General features: G+C 35.5%; 1 pseudogene; it reads left to right on the top strand.

The window, feature by feature from the left end:
• Positions 1-3,716: 3,716 nt before the first annotated feature.
• Positions 3,717-25,252, top strand: part of LOC149192522 (glutathione S-transferase F10-like) — a 53,937-nt pseudogene continuing 32,401 nt past the window's right edge.

Here is a 25,252-nt window from a genome sequence, read left to right as displayed (position 1 = left end):
GGAAAACCTAGTGATCAGATTAAAAAATGCTATAAGAGGCAGGCAGATGAATGAAGAAGAAAACAGAGAAAACATCAGGGTTGTTATGCTGGGGAAGAGGAGGACCACAGCCACGAACTTCGACTATTTACAGTCGATTGTGCTCTTTCAGCTTCAAAAGGAGATGAGGACGACATATGGTATGCCAAATCTGGCGCATCCTCACATATGACTGGTAAGAAGGACTACTTTGAATTTCTTGAAGAAACTGCATGTGGATCGAAAATTTATCTAGGAGATGATAGTGGGTATGAGATCAAAGGATATGGTGACATTTCTATGAAGCTACCTAGTGGTGACATTAGACACCTTAAAAATGTATTATATGTTCGAGGAATTAAGAAAAATTTGGTCTCTGTCTCAATGATTACTGACCAGGACATGCAAGTTCAATTCTTTAATAATAATTGTGTCATTAAGGATAGCCAGATGGAAATAGTTGCAACAAGAGTGCATGTGGGGAGCTTGTACAGATTAGATGCAAAGAGTATGCCACGACAAGCAATGGTTGTAGCTGGATCAACAATCGAAAATCTTTGGCTTCAGAGATTCGGCCATCTCAATTTGCAAGACCTCATCTTACTTCAGAAGAAAGGTATGGTCGATGGACTCCCTGTTTTTCATAATGTGAAGCTAGAATGTGATGGATGTGCATTAGGGAAAATGCATAGATAAGAGTTCCCTTTGCATGTTAACAGAAAAGAAAGAGACATCTTAGAACTGGTGCATACAGACATTTGTGGACCTATGCAAACTAGGTCTTTAGGAGGAGCATATTACTTTCTGTTATTTACAGATGATTGCACTAGGTTTTCATGGGTGTACTTTCTAAGTAAAAAGAGTCAAGCCTTTCAGTACTTTAAAGAGTTTAAATCTATGATAGAGAACCAGACAGGAAAAAGGATCAAAATTTTGCGCTCGGATCAAGGGGGAGAATACAGGTTGGGAGAGTTCATGAATTTCTGCAAGCATCATGGGATTGTGCAGCAATTTACAGTGCCACATACTCCACAGCAGAATGGAGTGGCAGAACGGAAGAACAAAACTCTTGTGGAGTGCGCGAGGAGTATGCTTCAATGTAAGGGTCTATTAAATGGTATTTGGGAAGAAGCTATTAACACTGCTATATATTTAAAGAATAGGAGTCCTACTAAATGTATAGGCTTCAAAACCCCTTTTGAAGCATTGTTTGGACTCAAGCCAGCAGTTAGTCATTTAAGAATATTTGGGTCAAAAGCTTATGCTCATATACCTAAGGTAGATAGGAAAAAGTTAGACCCCAAAGCCCTGAAATGTATATTTGTTGGATATGGCACTGAGTATAAGGCATATAAGTTATATAATCTTGTGACTCACAAGGTTTTTTCAAGCGGAGATGTTATTTTTCATGAATAGGTTGAAGAAGGAAAGAAGGATTCTAACAGTGATTGCCACATTCCATTGCTAATATAAGTAAACAGTGAGGAAGATGAAGAGCAGGAGTAGAAACAAGAAGAAGAAGAAGTAGCAGACAATGTGATCAATGAAGATGCTAGCCCGGAAAGCACTGAAAAAGACAGAGTTGAGATAAGTCCTCTACCAAGGAGATCAAGTAGGAAGACTCGACTACCTGCTAAATTGAGAGACTATGCTTTAATGTGTAAAATATTAAACATTGTAGAACCTGCAAATTATGAGGAAGCAAGTAAATCAGATGCATGGAGGGATGCAGTGCATGAGGAAATTGAATCGATATATAGAAACCATACTTGGGATTTAGTTGAGTTGCCTGAAGGAAAAATCCCCATAGGATGTAAGTGGCTGTATAAACCAAAAATAAATGAAGATGGGAGTATAGAGAAATTTAAAGCTAGACTGGTAGCAAAGGGTTATTCACAGTAAGAAGGAATAGATTTCGATGACACCTTTGCTCCTGTAGCCAAATTAAATACAATTAGAATGCTAATTTCCTTGGCAACAAAACATAAATGGCAGCTACACCAGCTAGATGTTAAGTCTGCATTTCTGAATGGTGAATTAAAGGAAGAAATTTATTTAGTACAGCCTCAAGGTTTTGTGAAAAAGGGGCAGGAACATTTAGTGTGTAAATTGAATAAGGCACTTTATGGTTTAAAACAGGCACCCAGGTTGTGGTATGAGAAAATTGACTCATTTTTTGTACAACATGGCTTTCATAGGAGCTTGAACTATCCAAATCTGTATACTAAGTTTAATAAATAGAGGCAAATCATTTTGATTTCTTTGTATGTAGACGATATGATCATAACAGGAAATGCTAACAATCTTATCAAAGAAATCAAGCAGCAAATGTCACAAGTGTTTGAGATGAAAGACCTTGGAGATCTTCATTATTGCTTGGGATTGGAGGTATGGAAAGATTCTGGACAAAATTTTCTCACTCAAGGGAAGTATGCCAGAGATTGTTGGAAAGGTTCAGAATGGAGTAGTGCAAATCAACAACAACACCATTACAGCAGAATTTAAAGTTAAGCAGTGACGATGGCACTAAACAGGTGGATGCCACTATGTACATATAGCTAGTTGGCAGTTTGATATATCTGACGACAACTAGACCAGATCTGGCATATTTTGTTAGTGCGTTGAGCCAGTTCATGTCAAAACCACTCGAAAGTCACTGGATTGCAGCAAAATGTGTGTTGACGTATCTTAGTGGTACTTGTAATTATGGCATTTTGTACACTGACATTTCTGATGTTATTCTAGCAGGTTATTCAGATTCCGATTGGGCAGGTAACCTGGATGATCAAAGATCTATCATAGGTTACGCATTTAGTATTGGATCCGGGGTTATAGCGTGGAGTAGAAAAAGCAAAGTACTGTAGCTCTATCTTCATGTGAGGCTAAGTACCAAGCATTGTGTGCAGCCACATGTGAAGCTATCTGGTTGAGAAGACTTCTCAACGATGCAGGAGAAGGACAAAAAGAATCAACTAGTATCAAAACTAACAACCAAAGTACCATCAAGCTTGCATACAATCCAGTTTTTCATAAAAATACCAAGCATATTGACACTCAGTTTCATTTTTTTCGAGAAAAGATACAGTCAAAAGAAATACGTATGGAGTATTGTAAAACTTGTGATAACTTAGCTGATATTTTTACTAAACTTCTAGGGCGTGTAAAGTTTGAATTATTTAGAGGGATGCTAGGAGTTCAGGATACTCCTTTCTCCATTAAGGTGGGGGAGTTAAAAATAATCAATACTATTTTGTATTAATGGAGAAATGGTTACATAGTTCTAACATATCTCCTTAGTTTAGGATTTGTTCCTAGAGTTTAGGAGTTTGTTTACAACTACCTAATTTCTAGTGATGTATTTAATATTGTAATATTCATTTGATGGAATTAGAGTGAACGGAGAGAGAGTCTCTTCTTTGTTTGAGTGAAGTCTCCAGGTGCAGTACTCACCTGTGAGCTGCAACTCCTTCTTTTAATTCAAGTCTGATGTTTATCTGCAGATTGCCCACATCTTTATGCAAAATATTTTTAAGGTGCATGGGTTACCAAAGACTATAATCGCTGATCGTGACGTAAAATTTACGTCAGTCTTCTAGAGAACTTTGTTTGGGGAATTGGGGACTCAATTAAACTTCAGTACCACTTATCATCCTTAGACTGATAGACAAACGGAATGGGTGAATCAGATTGTAGAAGATATGCTAAGGTCGTATCTAGTGCAGCAACCATCCAAGTGGGAAGATTACCTGCATTTGGTCGAATTCGCATACAACAATGGCTATCATACGTCCCTGCAGATGAGTCCGTTTGAAGTGTTGTACAGACAAAAATGTCGCACACCCTCAAGCTGGGGGGGACCAGAGGACAAGCTGATGCTGGGCCCCGAAATGCTTAAAGAAATGGAGGAAATGGTCAAGAAGGTACGATCCAATTTAAAGGCAGCCTAGGACAGGAAAAAGAATTTCGCCGACCGAAAGAGAAGCTTTAAGGAGTACCAAGTAGGAGATCATGTGTATGTGAGGATTTGAGCTAAAAAGAGCACACTACAATGGAGTGGGAGCGCCAAGCTGGCACCCCAGTTTTGCGGACCTTTTCAGATCTTAGCTAGAGTTGGTCTGGTGGCATACCAGCTTGCTCTGCCAAGTCATATTTGGGTCCACAACGTCTTCCATGTGTCTGTATTAAAAAAATATGTTTATGATCCTAAGCATGTAATCAGTTGGCAGGACATTCAGGTAAGAAAGTATCCTGGGTAGACCAATCAGATTTGTTGACTGAGGAAAGACTAACTTAAATTATTGTGTGTTTCAGGTCGAGCCAGAAGGAGAAATCTTGGTCGAGCCGCTGAATATACTAGATCAGAGAGAAGTAACACTGTGGAAACGAGCCATCACCCAGGTTAAAGTGCAATGGCAGCACTTTCGACCGGATGAGGCCACCTGGGAGGATGAACAACTCATGAGAGAAGCTTGTCTAGGACTATTTGCAGCCAGAAAACATTGGGACGATGTTTGGTTTTAGGAGGGGGAGATGTAATGTCCCCAAAAAGCTATAAATATTTTATTTACCACACTAAGAACAGACTGAATAGATAGGTGTTATTATCTGTTTGAATTAAATAATATTTTTATTTATTGAAAATGTGGAATGATTTAAGTATCAGTAGATCTTGTAACTTCCGGGGAAAGGAAGTTAAAAGAAAAAAACAGTTGTTGGAAAAACCCTAACTACCTCCCCTAATTGTGTAAGGCTTCCAAAGAAAAGAAGCTAAGGGGGGAGGAAAAACTATGCTGTAGGGACAGAGAGGAGGAAAAGGGAAAAACTTGCTACGTCTAGTGATGACCAAATAGTAAGAGCGTTATGTGCAAGAAACTGACAGAAGACTGAAGGTCTTATGAGCAAGCTAGGGGGGGAGATTTGGTCCCGATAGACAATCTCACAGACGGGAGGTTTGACTAGCAATAGAACTAGGGGTGAACTCTTCCGTTGGAGTTCATTACATAAAAGAAACTTAGGTATGAGGTACTTTCTAGAATTTTCATGGTACACCAAGATGAATTACCTAAGGCTCCGGTGAGTGTAGAAAGTTAGTAGTAGGACTTAGTTGCATCTTCTTTCCTACTTATTGTTAACAGGAGAACCTAAAGATAGTGATTATCTTCCAGAAAAATTAGCAAGTTGCTACTGTCTAAGTGAAGTATATTTATTTTCCTGTAAACTGGTGAAAATAGTAATTGCATAATCATAATCTTCAAGTTCTATTAACGCAGAAAGAATGACCAATAGACTATTTGCAGAAATATAATCCTTTCAGTTCTATCAACATAGGTAATGACTATCATAGTAATATTGATTAAACATAAACTATACAGGCATTTTCTTTAAGAATTTTGCAGAGAAAAGATGACTAATGTAGGCATACTGTGGTGTTGCATTTCTGCACTGAATTTATAACCCAAAAGAAAAAAAAAAGAATTAAAAGATCTGTGTGAAACTTCAGATAATTTAGGAAAATAATTAATAGAGCAGGGATGCTGTTATACAAAGATAACAAGCAAAAATATGGGGTTGTTGAAGCAAGGGTTTAGGTATAGAAACCTGAATGTTGACCTGGATAGATTTTCCATGAATGGTCAGCCTTTTACCAATCTGGAATCTTGCATGGTATCCTAAAACCGTACTAGGTAACCCCATGACTATAACTCAGAAATGAACCTATGAATGAATAAATCTTAAGCATGAGAATAGTCGGAACAAGAAAATATTCACATTTGATCCATGCAAAGAGTACGACCAAGCAAATTCGACATAGTAACAATGATAAACAGTATGAACTTTAATAAAACCTTTGAGTTGACTTTCCACCAAAAATCTTGTTCAAACAATTTGGAATTGATATCTTAAGAACAATTTGGCATGAGGGTTCGAGGAGCCTCATTGCAAACATAAACCATAAAAACACATTCGATTTTGGATTTCATAAAACTAGTAAGTATTATACTTTGAAATAGGAAACGAAATCAATAATCCAGACATCGGCATATAGCCCGAGAAGTCAATAAACTCATTACATAAATAGGAAACAAAAACAATAATCCAGACATCAGCATATAGCCTGAGAAGTCATTAAACTCATTACTTTCAGAAACGCAACCGGCTACAAGACTAAGAAATGTAAACCCCCATTATTATACACAGAATTTAAATGTGAATACTGTATCGGTGCTACCAAATTCATAGGAGCTGTAAGTGGTAGCAAAACCCTCAATCATATTGAGGAAAATACACATGGATACCTCAGAACAGTGAAGGAGTATCGCCCGACAAGATTAAGACTAAAACCCATAACCATACAATGACTGCACTATTTGTCAGCAGGGAAGAAAAGCTTTAAAAACTTCAACCAGCCTAGAGATAGTATTCCCTTCAGGCAAAAGCACCATTCTAGAGTTGAATCTTACCCAGAGACTATTGGTGATACAGGCCTGAGAAGAATCTCTCCATCCCGAACTAGGATATGAGCTTCCTACCAGATAAACAAAACATAGAGTCCATCAAAAAACAAGGCAACAGAGATTTGATTTAACCATTGACTGCAAAGGAAATTTTAATAGAGAAAGATTAGTAATCAAAGCTCACCTGATGAATACTCACCAGGAGGTGGTCCATGATCTGTATCTGCATTTTCTGGCCGCATCATAGCTCTGGTTCGACGGACCAATTAGGCTTGCAAGAGGAGAAGTGAACCAGAGAAAACTGTGAGGAAGGATGTGGAGGAATGAGACCATCCTCTTCACAAACCAGGAAAGTGAAAAACCCCAAATGTATTCCAACCATCAGATCGTGGAGCAGGCTCTACCCTATCGATGAAGCGGGAGTCCCGAGTTGTGCAGATGCGGCAGGACAACCTACCCGTGCCACGTACCAGGATGGAGCAAGGGAGATTAATGACCGAACAAAATATCAATCCAAAGAAAAAGGAATAAACCAGAAGTTGAGTGACTAATCGCATGAGTGCGTACTGTGGTGGGATGGTTGAATGCCGTGTGGCATAGGAAAAAATTATTCTAATCCTCAATAATATAAAGCCATAAACCAAAAAATAAGTGTTGACACCCGACCTTTAATTATAGATCAGATATCGTGATATGAAAGTACCTAACCCATATATGTATGTACAGTGCTATGTCAACTTTAATTTAGAAGTGTAATGATGCTATTATGTAATAAAACAAAAATTTCACTTTACATTATTCGTATATGTATATGGTGGAGTTGTTACAGTGCCCTAGTTCCAAAATACCTACGGATTTGCACACTGTGTCATTTCTTTGAAACTCATGTCATTTGCTAGCAGACTACCTTGAGTTTAGGTGCCCTAGTGCCAAAATACCTGTGGATTTGCACCCTGTGTCATTTCTTTGAAACTCATGTTACTTGGGTGGCGTAGACCACAATGAGAATGAAAGTGTGGTCAACGTCAATTATCCTCATTAGTGATTTTATGGGCATAGTGGTAGTAGAGGATTTGGATTTGAATCTCACAGTTTTTGGAGAATCTAATACCAACCACCTGTTAAGTGTCAAGAAAGTCCCTCCAAATGTCCTACTTCAGTTTCACTTAGTTTAGTTTAAGTCGATTTTAACTCCAATCATTTATAACTGATATTTCTAATTAATCTTATTTGTTTAGTTGATTACTAATACTCAGAAGAGAAAGTCCTATCCTCCATAGTTTTGTTATCTTCAATTTTTTTTCATGGTATCAAAGGTTACTCTCTTGGTATCAAAGGTTAGTCTGTGTAAGGCTCCCAGAGAGCAACAAAAAAGAGTTTGTATAAGACTCCCAAGAGAACAAGAACATGATGAAGCGAAAAGAAGACAGAATAGGTGGGCACACAAAAGGCTTGCGAAGAAACAGCCATAGAACCAAGAAGCTAGCTATGGCTAAGCCAGCGAAAGCGAAGGCGAAAGGGTACTTCCTTGAAGACAAGGTATTAATGCCCACACAAAGTACCAGAGGCGCGTTAGCATTACTCGATGCCAATTCAATTCAAAAGATCGTGTTAGTTTCAATTCCTTACAACGATTCCCATTTAAGGCAGGCCTCTACTCATCCCACATAGCGTTACCTGTAATAAAAAAAGCGTCGATGAGGCATGAGGAATAAAGGGTGCAAAAGTCGTGGAGGAATGAAAAAGGCTAAGTCAACAACTTAATTCACCATTAGTTCAGTTTAATTTATCAAAAATGTGCAAAATCATTTGCATGCTTTTGGTTTGAAGAACTGACCGTGCCTTTCTTCTTAAAAGGTTTGAAGAGGGATCATTTAATTTGTCCTGCATATGATTTGAAAAGCCTTATGATTAAAAAACAAATTGCCCATGTGATATTTTAAAAGGGCTTATGAAATTATTTAAAAGAGTTTTTTTTTTCCATGTAATTACATAGGTTCCACGGATTTGGCAAAAGGAATAATGTAATGTTTATAAAATGTAATTATATTATGTAAAATAATTTTTTTAGAGAGGGAATTAAATATATATATATATATATATATATATATATATATATATATATATATATATATATATATATATATATATATATATATATATATTTAATTTTATTAAGAAATGGGAAAAGAGGTCAAAGTGACAACAAGATATGTTTGAGATCTTTTAGATAGGGAAGTGAAGAGGAAAAAGGATGCCTTTGCATTGAAATGCATAAAAGAATATGTAGATGACAACATTCTACCCTTGATTTTAGAAGCCAAGAAAGCCAAGGATGCATTGAATACCCTTGAGAGGAGTTTTGCTGCAAGAGGGAGAATTGAAGTTGAATTTGAAAGTGGATCTATAGAAGGAGATCTACACCAAGATGAAAAATTTGTTGAATTCCACTTTGCTGAGCCACAAGTTGATGATGTTTGTGAACAAGTCACAGAAGCAAGAGAGAAGGAGCACATAGATGCTCATGAACCCTAGTGTGCACAATCACAAGTAAATGAAGATATCTTGTTTCGAGCAATAGATCTTGTTGATGAAAATATAATGATTCGAGCAAGGGAGCTTGCTGATGAAGATTTGGTAAATTGAGCAACAGAGCTTGCTCATGAAAGTTCGGTGAATCAAGTAATGGAGCTTGCTCATGACAATGAAATTGCCATTATAGCAGTCGATATTATGGTGAATCTAGCTATTAATATTTTTGATGTAAATTTTAATGAAGAATTATTGGCTAATGATGAATGATTGTAAGTAATGCAAGAAGAACATCATATAGACATGACGTTATTCAGTGAGAAAAGCCCAATTAAGTGAGTGGAGGACAACATGTTTGTAGCAACACAGGTTATTAAAGAAGTCAAAGAGACAGAGATAGAGTGTTTCTGGGAAAATTAGTGTCTTGTCGAATGACTAACCTTCTAGGTTAGGCAACTACCCTAGAAACAACAGTTTAAATCAATTCAATGATTTTTCCTATGTGTAACAGATAAGAGAAAGATAGTGGAACCAACCTGGAACTTTCACTTAATCCCTTGCTTGATCTCTCTCTCCTTTGGCAGATCCTGCAACTCCTCCCTGTACTTAACATGCTTGGAGAGTACCTGCACAAGTACAGCAACAAAGAACCATCAAAGCATCATGATCTATTACAACATAAACATTACAGAATCAGATATATAATGAACAAATGATAGCATTCACAATTGTACAATCATATGGGAGAAAACTTGAAGAGCTTTATTAATAGAAAGGAGAGTTACAACCCAGTTGTCTAATCCAGCACCATCCTCCAAACTTCAACCCCTCTTCACCTCACAAAATAGCAAGATCACACCAACAAGAATACAATGCTCTCTCCTCAATTACAAACCATCAACACTTACTTGCAATTCACAACATTCTAGCCTTCTGATCTCTTGGATTGGAGATCCATTTATAGATATTTTCAACAGTGTGAGTCATCCTAGGGGTTTGATTAGTGTCATTACACTTGTTACAATTGTTTCCACAAGAGAGGGGATTGGAGATGGTTTCCTAGTTCCCTTGTTCATCCTTAGGCGAATTCAGAGAGGCAAGTGGCACAGGAGAAGTTTCTAGAAGATTCCATGAGCACCCAACTAACAAACTGTCTCGGAAATTTGTCCATCCTCACCCATCAAACCCTATGGAAGGCCTAAACAGTATGCATCACAACGTGATAGTGTAGCAATCAGCATGCATCGTACGTTGATAGTGGAGCAGTCAGTATGGTTCAGTTTAGGCAGTTTCTGGATGATTTCTGAAGTGGAGCTTTTGGGGAATGATGCACTCAGATGACTAAGTTCCTTTAGGGTATGAAACAACTCTTTTAGGGGTTGATGAGCCCTAATACATCAACATATAAGTTTGGGGTTGATGTGCCCAAATATGTCTATAACAGTTGCCCCCTAAAGCATGAGGTCATAAAAATTCATGTCATGTGAAATGCTTTATCATGAGGATCTGAAGTTTCGAACTAGAAGGTGACCTGCATAAGTTACAATACAATACATCATCATAATATGATTTTCATGATCTAGCTTAGGGAGGCATTCCCATGCTCAACTTTATAAATTTCATTTCATGTACATATATCAGATAGTCGTCTACAGATACAGACTCGTGATTTTACAGTTATAGAGTCACAATCCATGATTAGGATGACCATCTGTGTAGAGCCTTTGTACATTTGCTGTTTTTATATTCCTGAATATATCGCAACATAGATGGATGAAACTAGATCCGGGGTCTTCAAACTCATTCAATCTTCGCTCAATGTACAAATCAATCCATGTGAAGAGATGTTCTGAAGTCGAACATGGAAAGACATCACCCGATTACCAGCCAAACATGTGAGCTGTTAATAGATGCAAGAGGGATCACCGATAATGAAAATGATCCTCAAGGTACTATAGTACATTTCATGTGGTGAATACATGAACTGATGTCAAACACCACGCAAAATCTTTCGGTAGAAGGACATTGATGTCAACCTGTCGCCAGAAGTGAGAAACTTGCCATTGATGTATGCAAGCTTCAAAGCACTGAAAAGGTTGTTTCTAAGTCAACTTCTTTGATAATGAGTTGATGTTGACAAGAAGTGACTCATCATAGGAGGGCCTTGATGTATCCCACACCTACGACACGAAACAAAGCAAATGATTTCCGGAGGATAAAATGAACTGACGACACAAGGTTCAGGAATGGCGGTCATGAAAAAAATGAAGGTTGGAGGTATTGCTGTGTATGAGATGTTAACTAGATGATGACTTCTCAACTGAATGACTTCTCTTGAACATGTCGGCTACACTGAGATGAATTGGTAGCGTTAAGCCAAAAATATGGATGGTATGAAAGACCAATGGTATGATGACTGGTGAATGGAATAACCCAACCCAACTCAATCATGGAGATGAAGTGAAAGTGTCATGTCCAAGAGCGTCTTGCTACCATAAATTCTTCAAGTTCTTTCCCCTTTTTCCCCAGTCATTGCTGACTAGTACGTCTTTATTTTTGTCAAGCTTGGTGAGGATAACATATGCTTGTTCTATAATCTGCCCTTCCGGCAAACTTGTCACTATTTGATGTTTTAGCGAGTCTAGCGACAGTGAAACTCGGTCTCGTCTAGATAGACAAGTTTGTTGCTATTATTTTAACGAGTTTAATGACAAGGATAACTCGGTCCTTTTCATGTTTAGAGAGTTTGAAGAAAGGACGAAAAGAAAACTCCATAAGTTATTTTTCGTAAAGTAATCCCTCAGGTCCGAAAAAGGATAAAATAATACAGGAGGGATGACAATTCCAATACTTTAACGAACTGTAAAGGACAAGCACTCGACAATCTTTTCATGTTTAAAGAGTTCGAAAATAGTTTAAAGACGACTCCTTTTTGAGGAACGAGTGGTGTCTAGGGTAGCAACTGGCTCTGGTGATGTTGGAACTTCTCAAAACATGTTGGTTTATGTGAAGAGGTTGGCTAATAATACCACTCATTGCAACTGTCCCTCAAAAATGGTAAAACAACCAAGTGAAAGTGTATGATCGGCTAAAGAGATGGTGGTGATGGAAAAAAACAACCAAGGCTCATCTGATAGAAAAGGCTGATAGAATAGAAATCACAAGGGTTAAAAATGGAAATGGGTTCATTTTTAGACAAGCTTGAACCATAGGGAACTGTGCTTGGATTCAGTTTCATGTTGACACAAGCTTGAAATGAAAAATTATGCTTGAGTAGGTTTGCATGCCCCTAGCTCGATGAAAGGGAGAGTCTCCTGTAACCAGATGGAAGTCACTGTGATGAAGCAGGACAGTTATCCAACACCTCTTTGGCTTCATCTAGATAGACAAAGGTTAATGGTGTGATAGACCAATCACATAACCTATAGGGAAACTTATCTTTACCACTAGGTGCATGCCCCCCCTAGCTTCATTACATTCACCTAAGTAGACTACTCATGGCTATCAGGTGGATGGAATGTAGGTTCTTATATGAGATCAAGTGAAAGACTCGACTGGGATTTTACGAGATATAATCAAAGACTCGACTTGGAATTTTTCTCCAGGGATCCCTGTTTCATTTTTTAATGAGCTTGAGAGAAAACATAGAAATCTACTTAGATTCCTTGTTTCATTTTTAACGAGCTTGACACAAGACAAGGAACCATGCTCATTAGCCTGTTTCATTTTTAACGAGGTTGACACAATAAAATAACCATCCTCATAGACCCTTGGTTTCATTTTTTAACGAGGTTGACCCAAGACAAAGAACTATCCTCAAACTCCTTCTTTCCTTTTTAAACAAGGTTGACACAAGACAATGAAATATCCTTGGAGACCCTTGGTTTCATTTTTTAACGAGGTTGACATAAGAAAATGAACTATCCTCGGAGACCCTTGGTTTCATTTTTAACGAGGTTGACACAAGACAATGAACTATCCTCGGATAACCTTGGGTTCATTTTTAAACGAGGTTGACACAAGAAAAGGAACTATCCTCAAATCCTGGTTTCTTTTTTTTACGAGGTTGACACAAGACAAAGAACTATCCTTGGAGGACCTGTTTCATTTTTTAATGAGGTTGACACAGTAAAAGAACTATCCTCAACACCCTTTGATCACAACTCATAAGTGGTCATGAGAGAGAGATCTGGTTCCAATGCCCCAGTACATAATTTACAACATCAATGAATTGATCATCAGTCAATGTAGGTATGGAATAGGTTGCCACATAATTAACTCGTGGCGGGGATGATACCATTGATATGAATGGACCATTTAGGGAAGATCGTTGACTAGGAGCTATATTTGGACCGGGAAATGAAAGCTGTTCAATGGTGACAATTTTGCCTTCATGCAGGAAACAAATCACTCGAAAGAGTGTTGAAACAATAGATCACATGCCATAAACATAGTCACGCCCAAGAAGTAGATTGTAATCTAAAGGGCCTGGGACTACCATCACATTCAGATAAATGGTTTTCCCTCCCAAAGTAATAGGTAACTGAGGAAGGATCCCTAACAGTTGACTGGTTCCTCTGTTAAAGCCCAATAGATTCTGTGTAATAGTTAAAAGTAATGGTGAACCAAGCTCTTGCCAAGCAGCTGAGGAAAGGATACTCACTGATGCACCTTCATCTATAATAGTGCTAGATACAATAATTTTACAAACTTGTACTATGATCTGGAAAGGCACATAAGAAGGAAGGCGGAATCCTGCCAGTCGATTCCAATCAAAGGAAGTGACTAGACTACTTGGAGGGGGTACTGTAGAAACGGGAGAATTAACCCCTTGAGTTACGAGAACTGGAGGATTTCCTCCTATCTTTATGGAACAGGTGGACTACCCCCAAGCTCATTTGAATCTGAGGTAACAAAAATAACTTGAATGGTATGATTTTCACTCTCTTCGAGAAAGGTATGATTAGCTGAAGGTGAAATCGGGTCAACCATTACCTCGACCTATTGATTTGGATCAGGTATAGACTCATAGGATTCACTTTCAGAGAGAGTGATTTCGACTGACGGTTGATTTTGGCCAGTTGGTTAATCAACTAGTGAAGGATTTAGGGAGAGTTTCCTGTAACGAAATGGAAGTCGCTACGATGAGGCAGGATAGTTATCCAACACTTTCATGGCTTCATCCAGATAGGGACAAAGGTAAATGGGGTGATTCCCTTCACATAACCTACATGGAAACTTAACTTTTCCTTTCTTTCCATGAACTTTACTATCACAAGTTGATGGTGTGTCACCAACAGATCTCCATAGGTTGATGACACGGAATGATGTGATTGTGAAGACCATTCTTCTAATATTTGAGGAATATTAGGACAATTTCAAAGAAGATGGTCCCCTGCACAAAGTTTGCATGGATATTTGACTTTGTGAGGCTTAACAGATGGATTTTCATGAGATGTTGCATTTAAAGCAATGGTTGCTCAGTTGCCCCCTTGCTGAATTGGCTTCTTCTTCTTCTTCTTCTTAGCCTCCTGGTTACTAGTACCAATACTTTCACCAAGCGAAGAGGAAGAGGGGGAGGGAGAAACAAACAAGGAAGAAGGCAAAGGGTCAACTTTAGGATCAACTCAAGGTTGATTTTGTCCAATTGGAGATGTAGTCGGTTGCAGAGAAATCACGACATTTTGAACCAAGAAGGTTGAAAACAACCATACTGGAAAGCTAATGGTAAATCCCAGAAGGGACAATGTAGCCATATAAGGAGCACCAATATTTTTGAAAGAAGGAAAAGGACTAGGATTCCCATCAAAAGGCATTCCTTCATTGGTGGACTCCGGATTTGTAGCCATATGTTTCAACCTAAGATCAACTAAGGAATAGGAATGTTATTTGCTGTCAATTAATTTTAACAACACTTTGATACAACTTCACTTTTTCAGTTTTAGAGAGTCGAGAAAAAGCTAAAGATGACTCTAGTCGTCTTCGATTTTTAATGAGCTTGAAAGGACAAGTGCTCAGATGGACCTTTTCTTTTAGAAAGTCAAAAAGGAATGAAAGTGACTACTCTATAGAGTCTAGACAAAGGGTTTACCAAACCAATCGAAAAAATTGCAATATACACCTTGGTGATAAATTAAAGAGAAATTACCAAGGACTTATGTACAACAGTCAATCTTCCTGAATGCTGTGTTCAGTGCATTGCAATCAATAAGGTGGCAGACTTAGCTTCCTATGGATAAAGGATTTAAGCCTATTGTGGTCTCCCAATATATATGCGACGGTACGGGGAGCACAAGTCCGTGCTAGCACTTGTGACATCAAAGAGGAGGAATCACCCAACCATCAATGAAAACGATAGCCACTAGGTTTAATGACACCAGAACACATCTCTAGCCTAGACCTCTAGATGTGTTGCGTTAGATTCCAAAGCGTTGTTAAGTTAATTGAGGTTCATTTTAAAGTTGATCTTTCTTAAAGTTTACCTTTCAATGGTTCGCCACATAATGATGATCTGAAATTCCTAAGATGCAATCTACAATGATAAACAATCTTTGTTTATTTGAGCAATGAAAATCCTAGCTACTAGGGAAAGAAGATTTAAAGTGCTTTTAAGCAAAGAGCAAAGAGCACACACTAGTGTATTTCCCTAAATCATCTTTTCACACACAAATAAAAAAATTATAAATGAAAATGTATGTATTTGTTTTCGCTTTCCCTAATGTGAAAGATGCAATAAGGAAAACTAAAATAAGCAAAGATCTAAAATATTGCACTCAAAATGACATTTTCGACAATTTTTCCTTCAAAAGGGAAAGGAGGACTCAAAAACGACGCTTTAAATTTTGAATAAAAATGCTTCGACACTTTGAATGTAAACAAATCAAATCAAATGCATCAAGAAAAGTTTAATTGATTATCAAGGGAAGGAAAATTTTACGACACTTCTCTTTTTGACAAAAAACAACAATTACGACACTCTTTGTATCAAAGCGACAAATCAACTAAGACAAATTTTCGACAAAGGATTGTAAATGAGGAACAAATACAAAAAAACATTCACTAATCCTAATGTATTGAGGCTGATCTAAATGATGCAAGTAAGCTTTAGTGAAGAGGAACTGTTCATATGCAGCAAAACAATCAAACAAAACAGAAAACAAATCGAAACCCTCAAGTCCTAGATGGGAACAATGAGTTCAGTCAATCACTGCACCTGAGCTTCACAAAAAATAATATGCATCGCACTTTCTACACTCGAGAGGTGGGATGCATACTGGAACATAGTGGAAGACAGTGCGATGGTCTAAAGAGCGCAACTGAATGACATTTTGGCTCAAATATGGAGCAGTTTTCAATGAAATCAAGCTTGGTTTTGATGAACAATAATGAGCAAAGTATGATGGAATGTCTTGAGAGGTTACTAAGCTACCAAAAGGGCATCTAGATGTGCTTGCAAGTCAAATGTTTATTTCATAGACTAAACTAGAGATTGACTGAAGCAGCATTCATCTACTATGCAATTGCAAAGCAAGAGCAGTTCGAAATCTACCTGGTTGGCTTCAGACTCTCTCTATAGCTTATAGAATTGAACATAAAACAAACAATAACAACAAACAAACATCTGTTCATTCCCCATTGGAGTCGCCAATTTGTTTCTGGGAAATTAGTGTCTTTTCGAACGACTAAACCTCTAGGTTTGGCAGCAACCCTAGAAACAACAATTTAAAGCAATTCAATGATATTTCCTATGTGTAACAGATAAGAGAAAGATAGTGGAACCAACCTGGAACTTTCGCTTAATCCCTTGCTTGATCTCTCTCTCCTTTTGCAGATCCTACAACTCCTCCCCATACTTAACACGCTTGGAGAGTACTTGCATAAGTACAGCAACAAAGAACCATCAAAGCATCGTGATCTATTACAACATAAGCATTACAGAATCAGATATATAATGAACAAATGATAGCATTCACAATTGCACAATCATATGGGAGAAAAATTGAAGAGCTTTATTAATAGAAAGGAGAATTACAACCCAGTTGTTTGATCCAGCGCCATCCTCCCAGCTTCAATCCATCTTCACCTCATGAAATAGCAAGATCACACCAACAAGAATATAATGCTCTCTCCTCAAGTACAAACTATCAGCACTTACTTGCAATTCACAACATTCCAGCCTTATGATCTCTTGGATTGGAGATCCATTTATAGATATTTTCAACAGTGTGAGTCATCCTAGGGGTTTGATTAGTGTCATTACACTTGTTACAATTGTTTCCACAAGAGAGGGGATTGGAGATGGTTTCCTAGTTCCCTTATTCATCCTTGGGCGAATTCAGAGAGGCAAGTGGCACAGGAGAAGTTTCTAGAAGATTCCATGAGCACCCAACTAACAAACTGTCCTGGAAATTTGTCCATCCTCACCCATCGCACCCTATAGAAGGCCTAAATAGTATGCATCACACCCTGACAATGTAGCAGTCAGTATGCATCGCACTTTGATAGTGAAGTAGTCAGTATGGTTCAGTTTAGGTAGTTTCTGGATGATTTCTGAAGTGGAGCTTTTGGGGAATGATGCACTCAGATGACTAAGGTTTTTTAGGGTATGAAACAAGTCTTTTAGGGGTTGATGATCCCTAATACATCGACATATAATTTTGGGGTTGACATGCCCAAATATGTTTATAACATAGAGGGAGAGACATAGAAGGAAGTCCACAGAGAGAAAATAGAGTCAGAAAAAGAGGGAGAGAAAGAAGCGCAACAAGAGGAAGATCTCATTGCAGAGCAGAAGGAACATAACCAATGTGGTTATGCAAATATTTTTAATTCTAATGTTGATTTTCAGTGTGCACGTACACAAAATGATTTTGAATAAGAGTTAAATTTCCTTGAAGCATGGCTTGCAACACCATGTCTACATGAGGTCTCCATAGAAGTTGCAGAAATGAACATTAAAGACACCTTGGACGATGAACAAATTTAATGAAATTTTCAAGTATTGGAGTCATGAAGAGATGAGATTGTTTTATGGTCTTATGTTGGAGCAGATTGATGATGAAAATCTCACTACATAATATAATATGTGGGAGCATCACACATACAAGTCATTTTTTGAAGAGTTCTATGATATGCTTAGACAGCGTGGAAGAATGGAATACCTATGCCATCAAATGAAGAAACTTAGGTTTGAAGGATACAACAAGAAGAAAAAGTTGAAACAATTTAGAGGCTATAGGATCTAAAAAAAGAGAAGAAGAAAAGTTGAAGTAAATTTTTAAATTGTAAACATCACTGAGACATAGACTAGGAGGTATCTTAGTTGAAATCTTATGTGGTTGTAATTAAGGGGGAGCGTTGGAGAATCCAATCCCAACCACGTTTTAGGTGTTAAAATCATCCCTCCAAGTGTCCTTGTTCACTTTCAATTAGTTCAGTTTAAGTTGAGTTCAACTCCAGTCATTTATGACTCATGTTTCCAATGCAATCTTATTTAACTGATTTGTAATACTGAGAAGAGAAGGTCCTCTGCTCCATCGCTTTGTTCTCCTCAATTTTTATGAAGACTGCATTGTCTTAACAATGTAGCTTATTGCCAGCTAATATACATTGCAAGCCAATTGCACACATCCTTCCACAAGGAGAGGCATCTGACTATTATCACCGGTAGTCAAGGCTCACATAGACAAAGAGACTGAAAATACATCACCTTCACGAAGACTTTGTTACCAAAACCCTCACCAAGAGACCAGTTTCTCGTTCCGTTTTGGTTTCTCTTTTCGTCCTCACACAAAATTAGTACATTTCAATCAATTTTATATGCACAAGAAGTGTAAGCTTAGTGAGGTTTAGATCTCTTATCTTCAGTCAACCCTCTAGGCCAATTTCTTGTTCCATTACCATTTCTTCTTCGGTTTTGCCATTCCCATTTCTCTTGACATGTTACCAGAATACCAAGCCTTGTTTGTTGCTTTTTTGTTTAGTTTTAGACAATATAAACAAATATTGTTATGGCTGGACCAAAAGAAAGTGAGAATACACTTTGATACCTTACTCAAAATGAACTTGATTAAAAGAGATGAAGTTGCAAGGAGAAATCTCGACTTTTATTGGTTATAGGTCTCGTACGGTTGACCTTGTCAGCTTTATTTTGGTGTGCCATAATCATAAAATTTCCTCTGCCTCAAAGTCAACCCATCTCTTCCAAATCAATGACAAGAACTTCAATGCTACACTGCCTCAAAGTCAACCCATCTCTTCCAAATCAATGACAAGAACTACAATGCTAAGTTCTTGAAGAGGGAGTTTGATCTTCTTTTCATGTTCTCTTCTGAATTTTATTTCTTACTTGTAATGCAAATTCCTTTTAAATTTTAAGCCATACTTTTCCTTTTAATGTGCTTTATTGGGATAATTGTTTTTGTCTATTTGTATCTGATGTTGTGTGATTGTATTAATATGGTTTGTTTTTAGTTGTTTGGGGAGTGGGGGTGTGGGTGTTGCTAGAGGTGACTTTTATATTTACCTTCTTTTGAAGACCTTTCTCTCCACTACAACTCAATTTTATCATCTAATTTAATGATAGCAATGGGGGATCATATCAGGCTATTCAAATGGTTGGATTTCTACACTTGGATGGGAATTGTAAATAGAGAGCTGTGGTAAGACAAATTATACATGTTGATGGATAACAAGGTTCATTGTTTTAGAATATATTTTCCTATATTGTCGTGGCTTATATATGCATGGAAACATTTGGCCTTTTAACCATATTAGCTTTCATTTCAGTTGGATTTCTGAATTTTAATGGGCAGTGTGAAAAGAGAACTATAGTAATCCAAAAAAACTCATTGTGCTAGAGTGCAGAGATACCTTCTTATCAAATATGTTTTTCTAGGGTTATAGTCTTCAAATTTTTCTGTAAAAGCAATGGGGCTCTTCGAATTAAACTTGATATTATGGAAGATGCTTTACATTTGAGGAAGTGTTATACCATTTTTTTTTTTCCCATAGAGGTTGACATATATTTAAAGGGGATGAATGGCTATAATAAATGAAGATAAATGTTGTTTTGTAATCTCTCAAAAGTTGACCACTAGATAGTGTTGTAAATTGTAATATAATTATAGTTACCTAGTTAGCATGCTTAATATATGGATTATGTTCCCTCTGGGAATGGTTGTTACAATGATTTGAAATTTCACTTTCAGTTGAGTCAAGAGGTGATGAGAATTCACTAAGAAGTTTTTAAGTTTGCGAGTTCATTTCCTAACAAAGTCTCTTGAATAAATATATATAATGTTTGCACATTTTCGTAGCAACTCGCACTATGAAACTTGAAACCTTTACACATTTTCAATTTTGTTTGTAAAAATACGAGTAAAGAGAAAATCATAGAAATAGAAATAAACCTCATGTATCTTCCATAGTTCTTGAACATGGATGTTTCAGGAACAAAAATAGAGAACCATAAAGGAAAAAGATGATCCAAGGAGAGGAAATCCAGCTTGCAACCTTTACACATTTGCAATTTTGTTTGTAAAAATAAGAGTAAAGAGAAAAGCATAGAAATGGCAATAAAGCTCATGTATCTTCCACACTGCTTCAACATGGATGTTTTAGGAACAAAAATAGAGAACCATAAAGGAAGAATATTATTCAAGGAGAGAAAATCCAGCTTGCAACCTTTACACTTTTGCAATTTTGTTTGTAAAGTAAGAGTAAAGAGCAAAGCAATAGAAATGACAATAAAGCTATGTATCTTCTACAGTGCTTCGACATGGATGTTTTACGAACAAAAATAGAGAACCATAAATGAAGAAGATAATTCAAGGAGAGGAAATCCAGCTTGGAAGACAGATGAGACAATGACACATTAATGGTGTTGGTTATACTGAGAAAAATCCAGTAATAAAGAATCATACTACAATTTCGTTCACATAGTCAAAATTTTGAACTTGACTAACTAATTTACCCACTTACTCATACGCTAGTAACATGACTTAAAATATGTGTACTTTAGATTATCGAAATTATAATTATAATTTTTAAATTTTAAAACTCAAACAAGTTAAATTGGACATGACATAGCATAAGTTATAATAAACCACATTAGTAAATGTGGTTGATATATGCTGATAGGCTTATATTAACCACATTAATAATTATTAAGTATATAATATTTAAGTGACTATCAAAAATTAAATATTTGTAATTGTTAAAAACTATATGAATAATAATATGATTATTATATCAATATTATACTATATATTAATATAATACTATGTTTTATATAATATAATATTAATAGTTATATTTCAAACTATAACATAATTTACATAATATTCTAAACCAAGGGATTAATAAACCCAACGAATTTATATTATAAACTCAATAGATTATAGACCCAAGATATTTAAATTAGACCCTATGATTACTATTATCAATCTATTTAATAATTTTATACCCTTGGAATATGAACCATTAGATTAATAGACTGATTGGATTGATATAATAAATGCAACGAGATGATAAAGCAAGGGATTATAAACCCTAAAATAAACCATAAAGGATTAATACTATAAATACAAAGGATTATAAACTTAAGGGATTAATATTAAACCCTAGGATTAATATTATAAACCATAGGCTTAATATTAAACCCTAAGATTAATATCATAAACCCAAGGGATTAATAAACTCATTGTATTAATATTTAAAATTCGAGGGATTATAAACCAAAGGGAATAGCATTAGACCCTAGGATTAACATTAAATCGTAGGAATATAAATCATATAATTAATATTATAAACCTTAGGATTAATATTATAAACCTAAGGGAATAACATTAGACCCTATGATTAACATTAAACCCTAGGAATATAAACCATATGATTAATATTATAAACATTTTATAAACCCTATGATTAAAATTATAAACCCAAGGGATTAATACTAAAAAGCCAAGGGATTATAAACCCAAGGGAATAATATTAAACCCAAGGGATATAGACCTGAAGATAAATATTATAAACCCTAAAATAAACATTAAACTCGAATATTCATATCATGAACCTTACGATTAATGTTATAAACTCAATGGATTAATAAACTGAAGGGAATAACATTAAACCCTAGGATGAATATTAAACCATAGGAATACAAACCCTAAAATTAATAAACCCAAGGGATTAATATTGTAAACCTAGGCTTAATATTATACTAGGTTACAGAAAAATATTATTTATGATTGTATTAGGTCTTAATATTAAAAACCCAAGGGGTTATAAACCCTAGGATGAATATTAAACCCTAGGACTATAAACCTTAAAATTAATAAACCCAAGGGATTAATATTGTAAAACATAGGCTTAATATTAAACCCTAGGAATATAAACACTATAATTAATATTATGAACCCAAGGAATTTATATTAAACCCTGGGATTGATATTTTAAACCTTATCAATAATATTATGCCCTAAGAATATGAACGCTTACATTAATAAACCCAAGGGATTGATATTATAAACGAAAGACATTAATAAAATCAAGGGATTAATTCTAAAAACCAAAAAACCCAAAGGATTAATATTATAAACCCAAGGAATATAAACCCTATGATAAATATTATAAATTGGAAAACGAACATTGTTGACCATGGTTGGTTTTCATATTGAGACAATATTTGTGACAACGTGACGCTGGACCATGGTTGATAAACATAAGGGATTTATATGAAACACTATGATTGATATTATAAACCTTATCAATAATATTATTCCCTAAGAATATGAACCCTTACATTAATAAAACAAAGGTATATAAACCCTAAGATAAATATTATAAATCGTAAAACAAATATTCTTCACCATGGTTGATTTTCATATTGAGATAATATTTGTCACAATGTGACGTTTGAACATGGTTGACTATGATTGATTTCCATATTGAGATAATATTTTTCATAATGTGACATTGGACCCTGGTTCACCATGGACGATTTTCATATTGACAATACTTATCACAACGTGACTTTGGACCATTGTTGACCATGGATGACCATGGTTGTGACAATGTGATGTTGGATAAATATTATAAGATGTAAAATAAATATGGTTGAACATCATTGACAATAGTTGATTTTCATATTGATAGGATATTATGAACCCAATGGATTACAAACCCAAGAGATTTAAATTAAACCCTAGGATTAATATTATAATCCTTCTAAATAATATTATACCCTAGGAATATGAACATTTAAATTAATAAACATAAGGGATTGATATCATAAACGCAAGGGACTAATAAATCCAAGGGATTACAAACCCAAATACCCAAAGGATTAATATTATAAACCCAAGGAATATAAACCCTATGATAAATATTATAAATCAGAAAAAAAACATTGGTGACCATGGTTGACCATGGTTGATTTTCATATTGAGACAATATTTGTGACAATGTGACATGGGACCATGGTTGATAAACCCAAGGGGTTTATATCAAACACTATGATTGATATTATAAACCTTATCAATAATATTATGCCCTAAGAATATGAACCCTTACATTAATAAACCCAAGGTATGTAAACCCTAAGATAAAATTATAAATCGTAAAACAAACATTGTTGACCATGGTTGATTTTCATATTGAGACAATATTTGTCACAATGTGATGTTGGACCATGGTTGATGATGATTGATTTCCATATTGAGAGAATATTTTTCATAATGTGACATTGGACCATGGTTCACCATGGATGATTTTCATATTGACAATATTTATCAAAATGCAACGTTGGACCATGGTCAACCATGGTTGACCATGGATGACCATGGTTGTGACAATGTGACGTTGGATAAATATTATAAGCCGTAAAATAAATACGGTTGACCATCGTTGACCATAGTTGATTTTCATATTGATAGAATATTATAAACCCAATGGATTATAAACCCAAGAGATTTAAATTAAACCCTAGGATTAATATTATAAACCTTGTGAATAATATTATACCCTAGGAATATGAACCCTTAAATTAATAAACATAAGGGATTGATATCATAAACACAAGGGACTAATAAACCCAAGGGATTATAAACCCATAGGAATAATATTAAACACAAGGAATTAATATTATAAATTGAAGTGATATAAACCCTAAGATAAACATTAAACCCTATGATTAATATTACAAATCTTAACATTAACCTTATAAACTTATGTGAATAAAAACCCAAGTGAAAATATTAAAAACCCAAGTGATTTTACACCCAAGGGATTTTAAACCCAAGGGAATAACATTAAACCTTAGGATTAATATTAAATCACGGGAACAAAATCCTTGAGATTAATAAACCCAAAGGATTAATTCTATAAACCCAAGGAATTATTAACTTAAGGGATTAACATTAAACCCTAAGATTAATATTATAAATCATAGGATTAATATTAGAAACGCTAGGATCAATATTATAAACTAAAGGGAATAATAAACCCATTGGATAAATATTAAAAATGTGAGGGGTTATAAACTCAAGGGAATAATATTAGACCCTAGGATTAATACTAAACCATAGGAATATAAACCCTAATATTGATATTATAAACCTTAGGATTAATATTATAAACCCAAGTTATTAATACTACAAATCCAAGGAATTAATAAATCTAATGGATTAATATTATAAACTTAATGGATTATAAACCGAGGGGGATAATTATAAACCCAAGGGATTAATATTATAAACCTAAGGGATTGATAAACCCAAATGATTAATATAAAAACCTAAAGGATTAATAGTAAACTCTAAGATCAATATTATAAACCCTAATACTACAAATCATAAACCCAATATTAAATTGTAATATTATAAACCAAATATTAAAAGGCCCTAATACTATAAACCTTGTATTAAATCCAAGTTTTGTAATTCAACAATGCGACATTAAATAAGTTACAATGTAATGTAACATTTCAACAATGATTGTTAGAATTATTTTCATATTGAGACAATTTTTGTCACAGTGTGATGTTGGATACTTTTTTGTACTATTCAAATGTAACAATACTAAACCCTTTATATTATAAGCTCAAGGGACTCATCAACCCAATGTATTAATACTAAAAACCAAAGAGATTATAAACCCAAGTAAATAATAGTAAACCCAAAGGATTAATATTATAAACCAAAGGGATATAGACCCTATTTCCTAAAATAAACATTAAACCCAGAGAT

This window comes from Pinus tabuliformis, chromosome 2_2, assembly GCF_031772625.1.
Source record: "Pinus tabuliformis cultivar Carrire ecotype Pingquan chromosome 2_2, CPIR1, whole genome shotgun sequence".
Lineage (NCBI taxonomy): Eukaryota > Viridiplantae > Streptophyta > Pinopsida > Pinales > Pinaceae > Pinus > Pinus tabuliformis.
The sequence above is the reverse complement of the archived record's forward strand: the minus strand, read 5'-3'. Positions and strand labels throughout refer to the sequence as shown.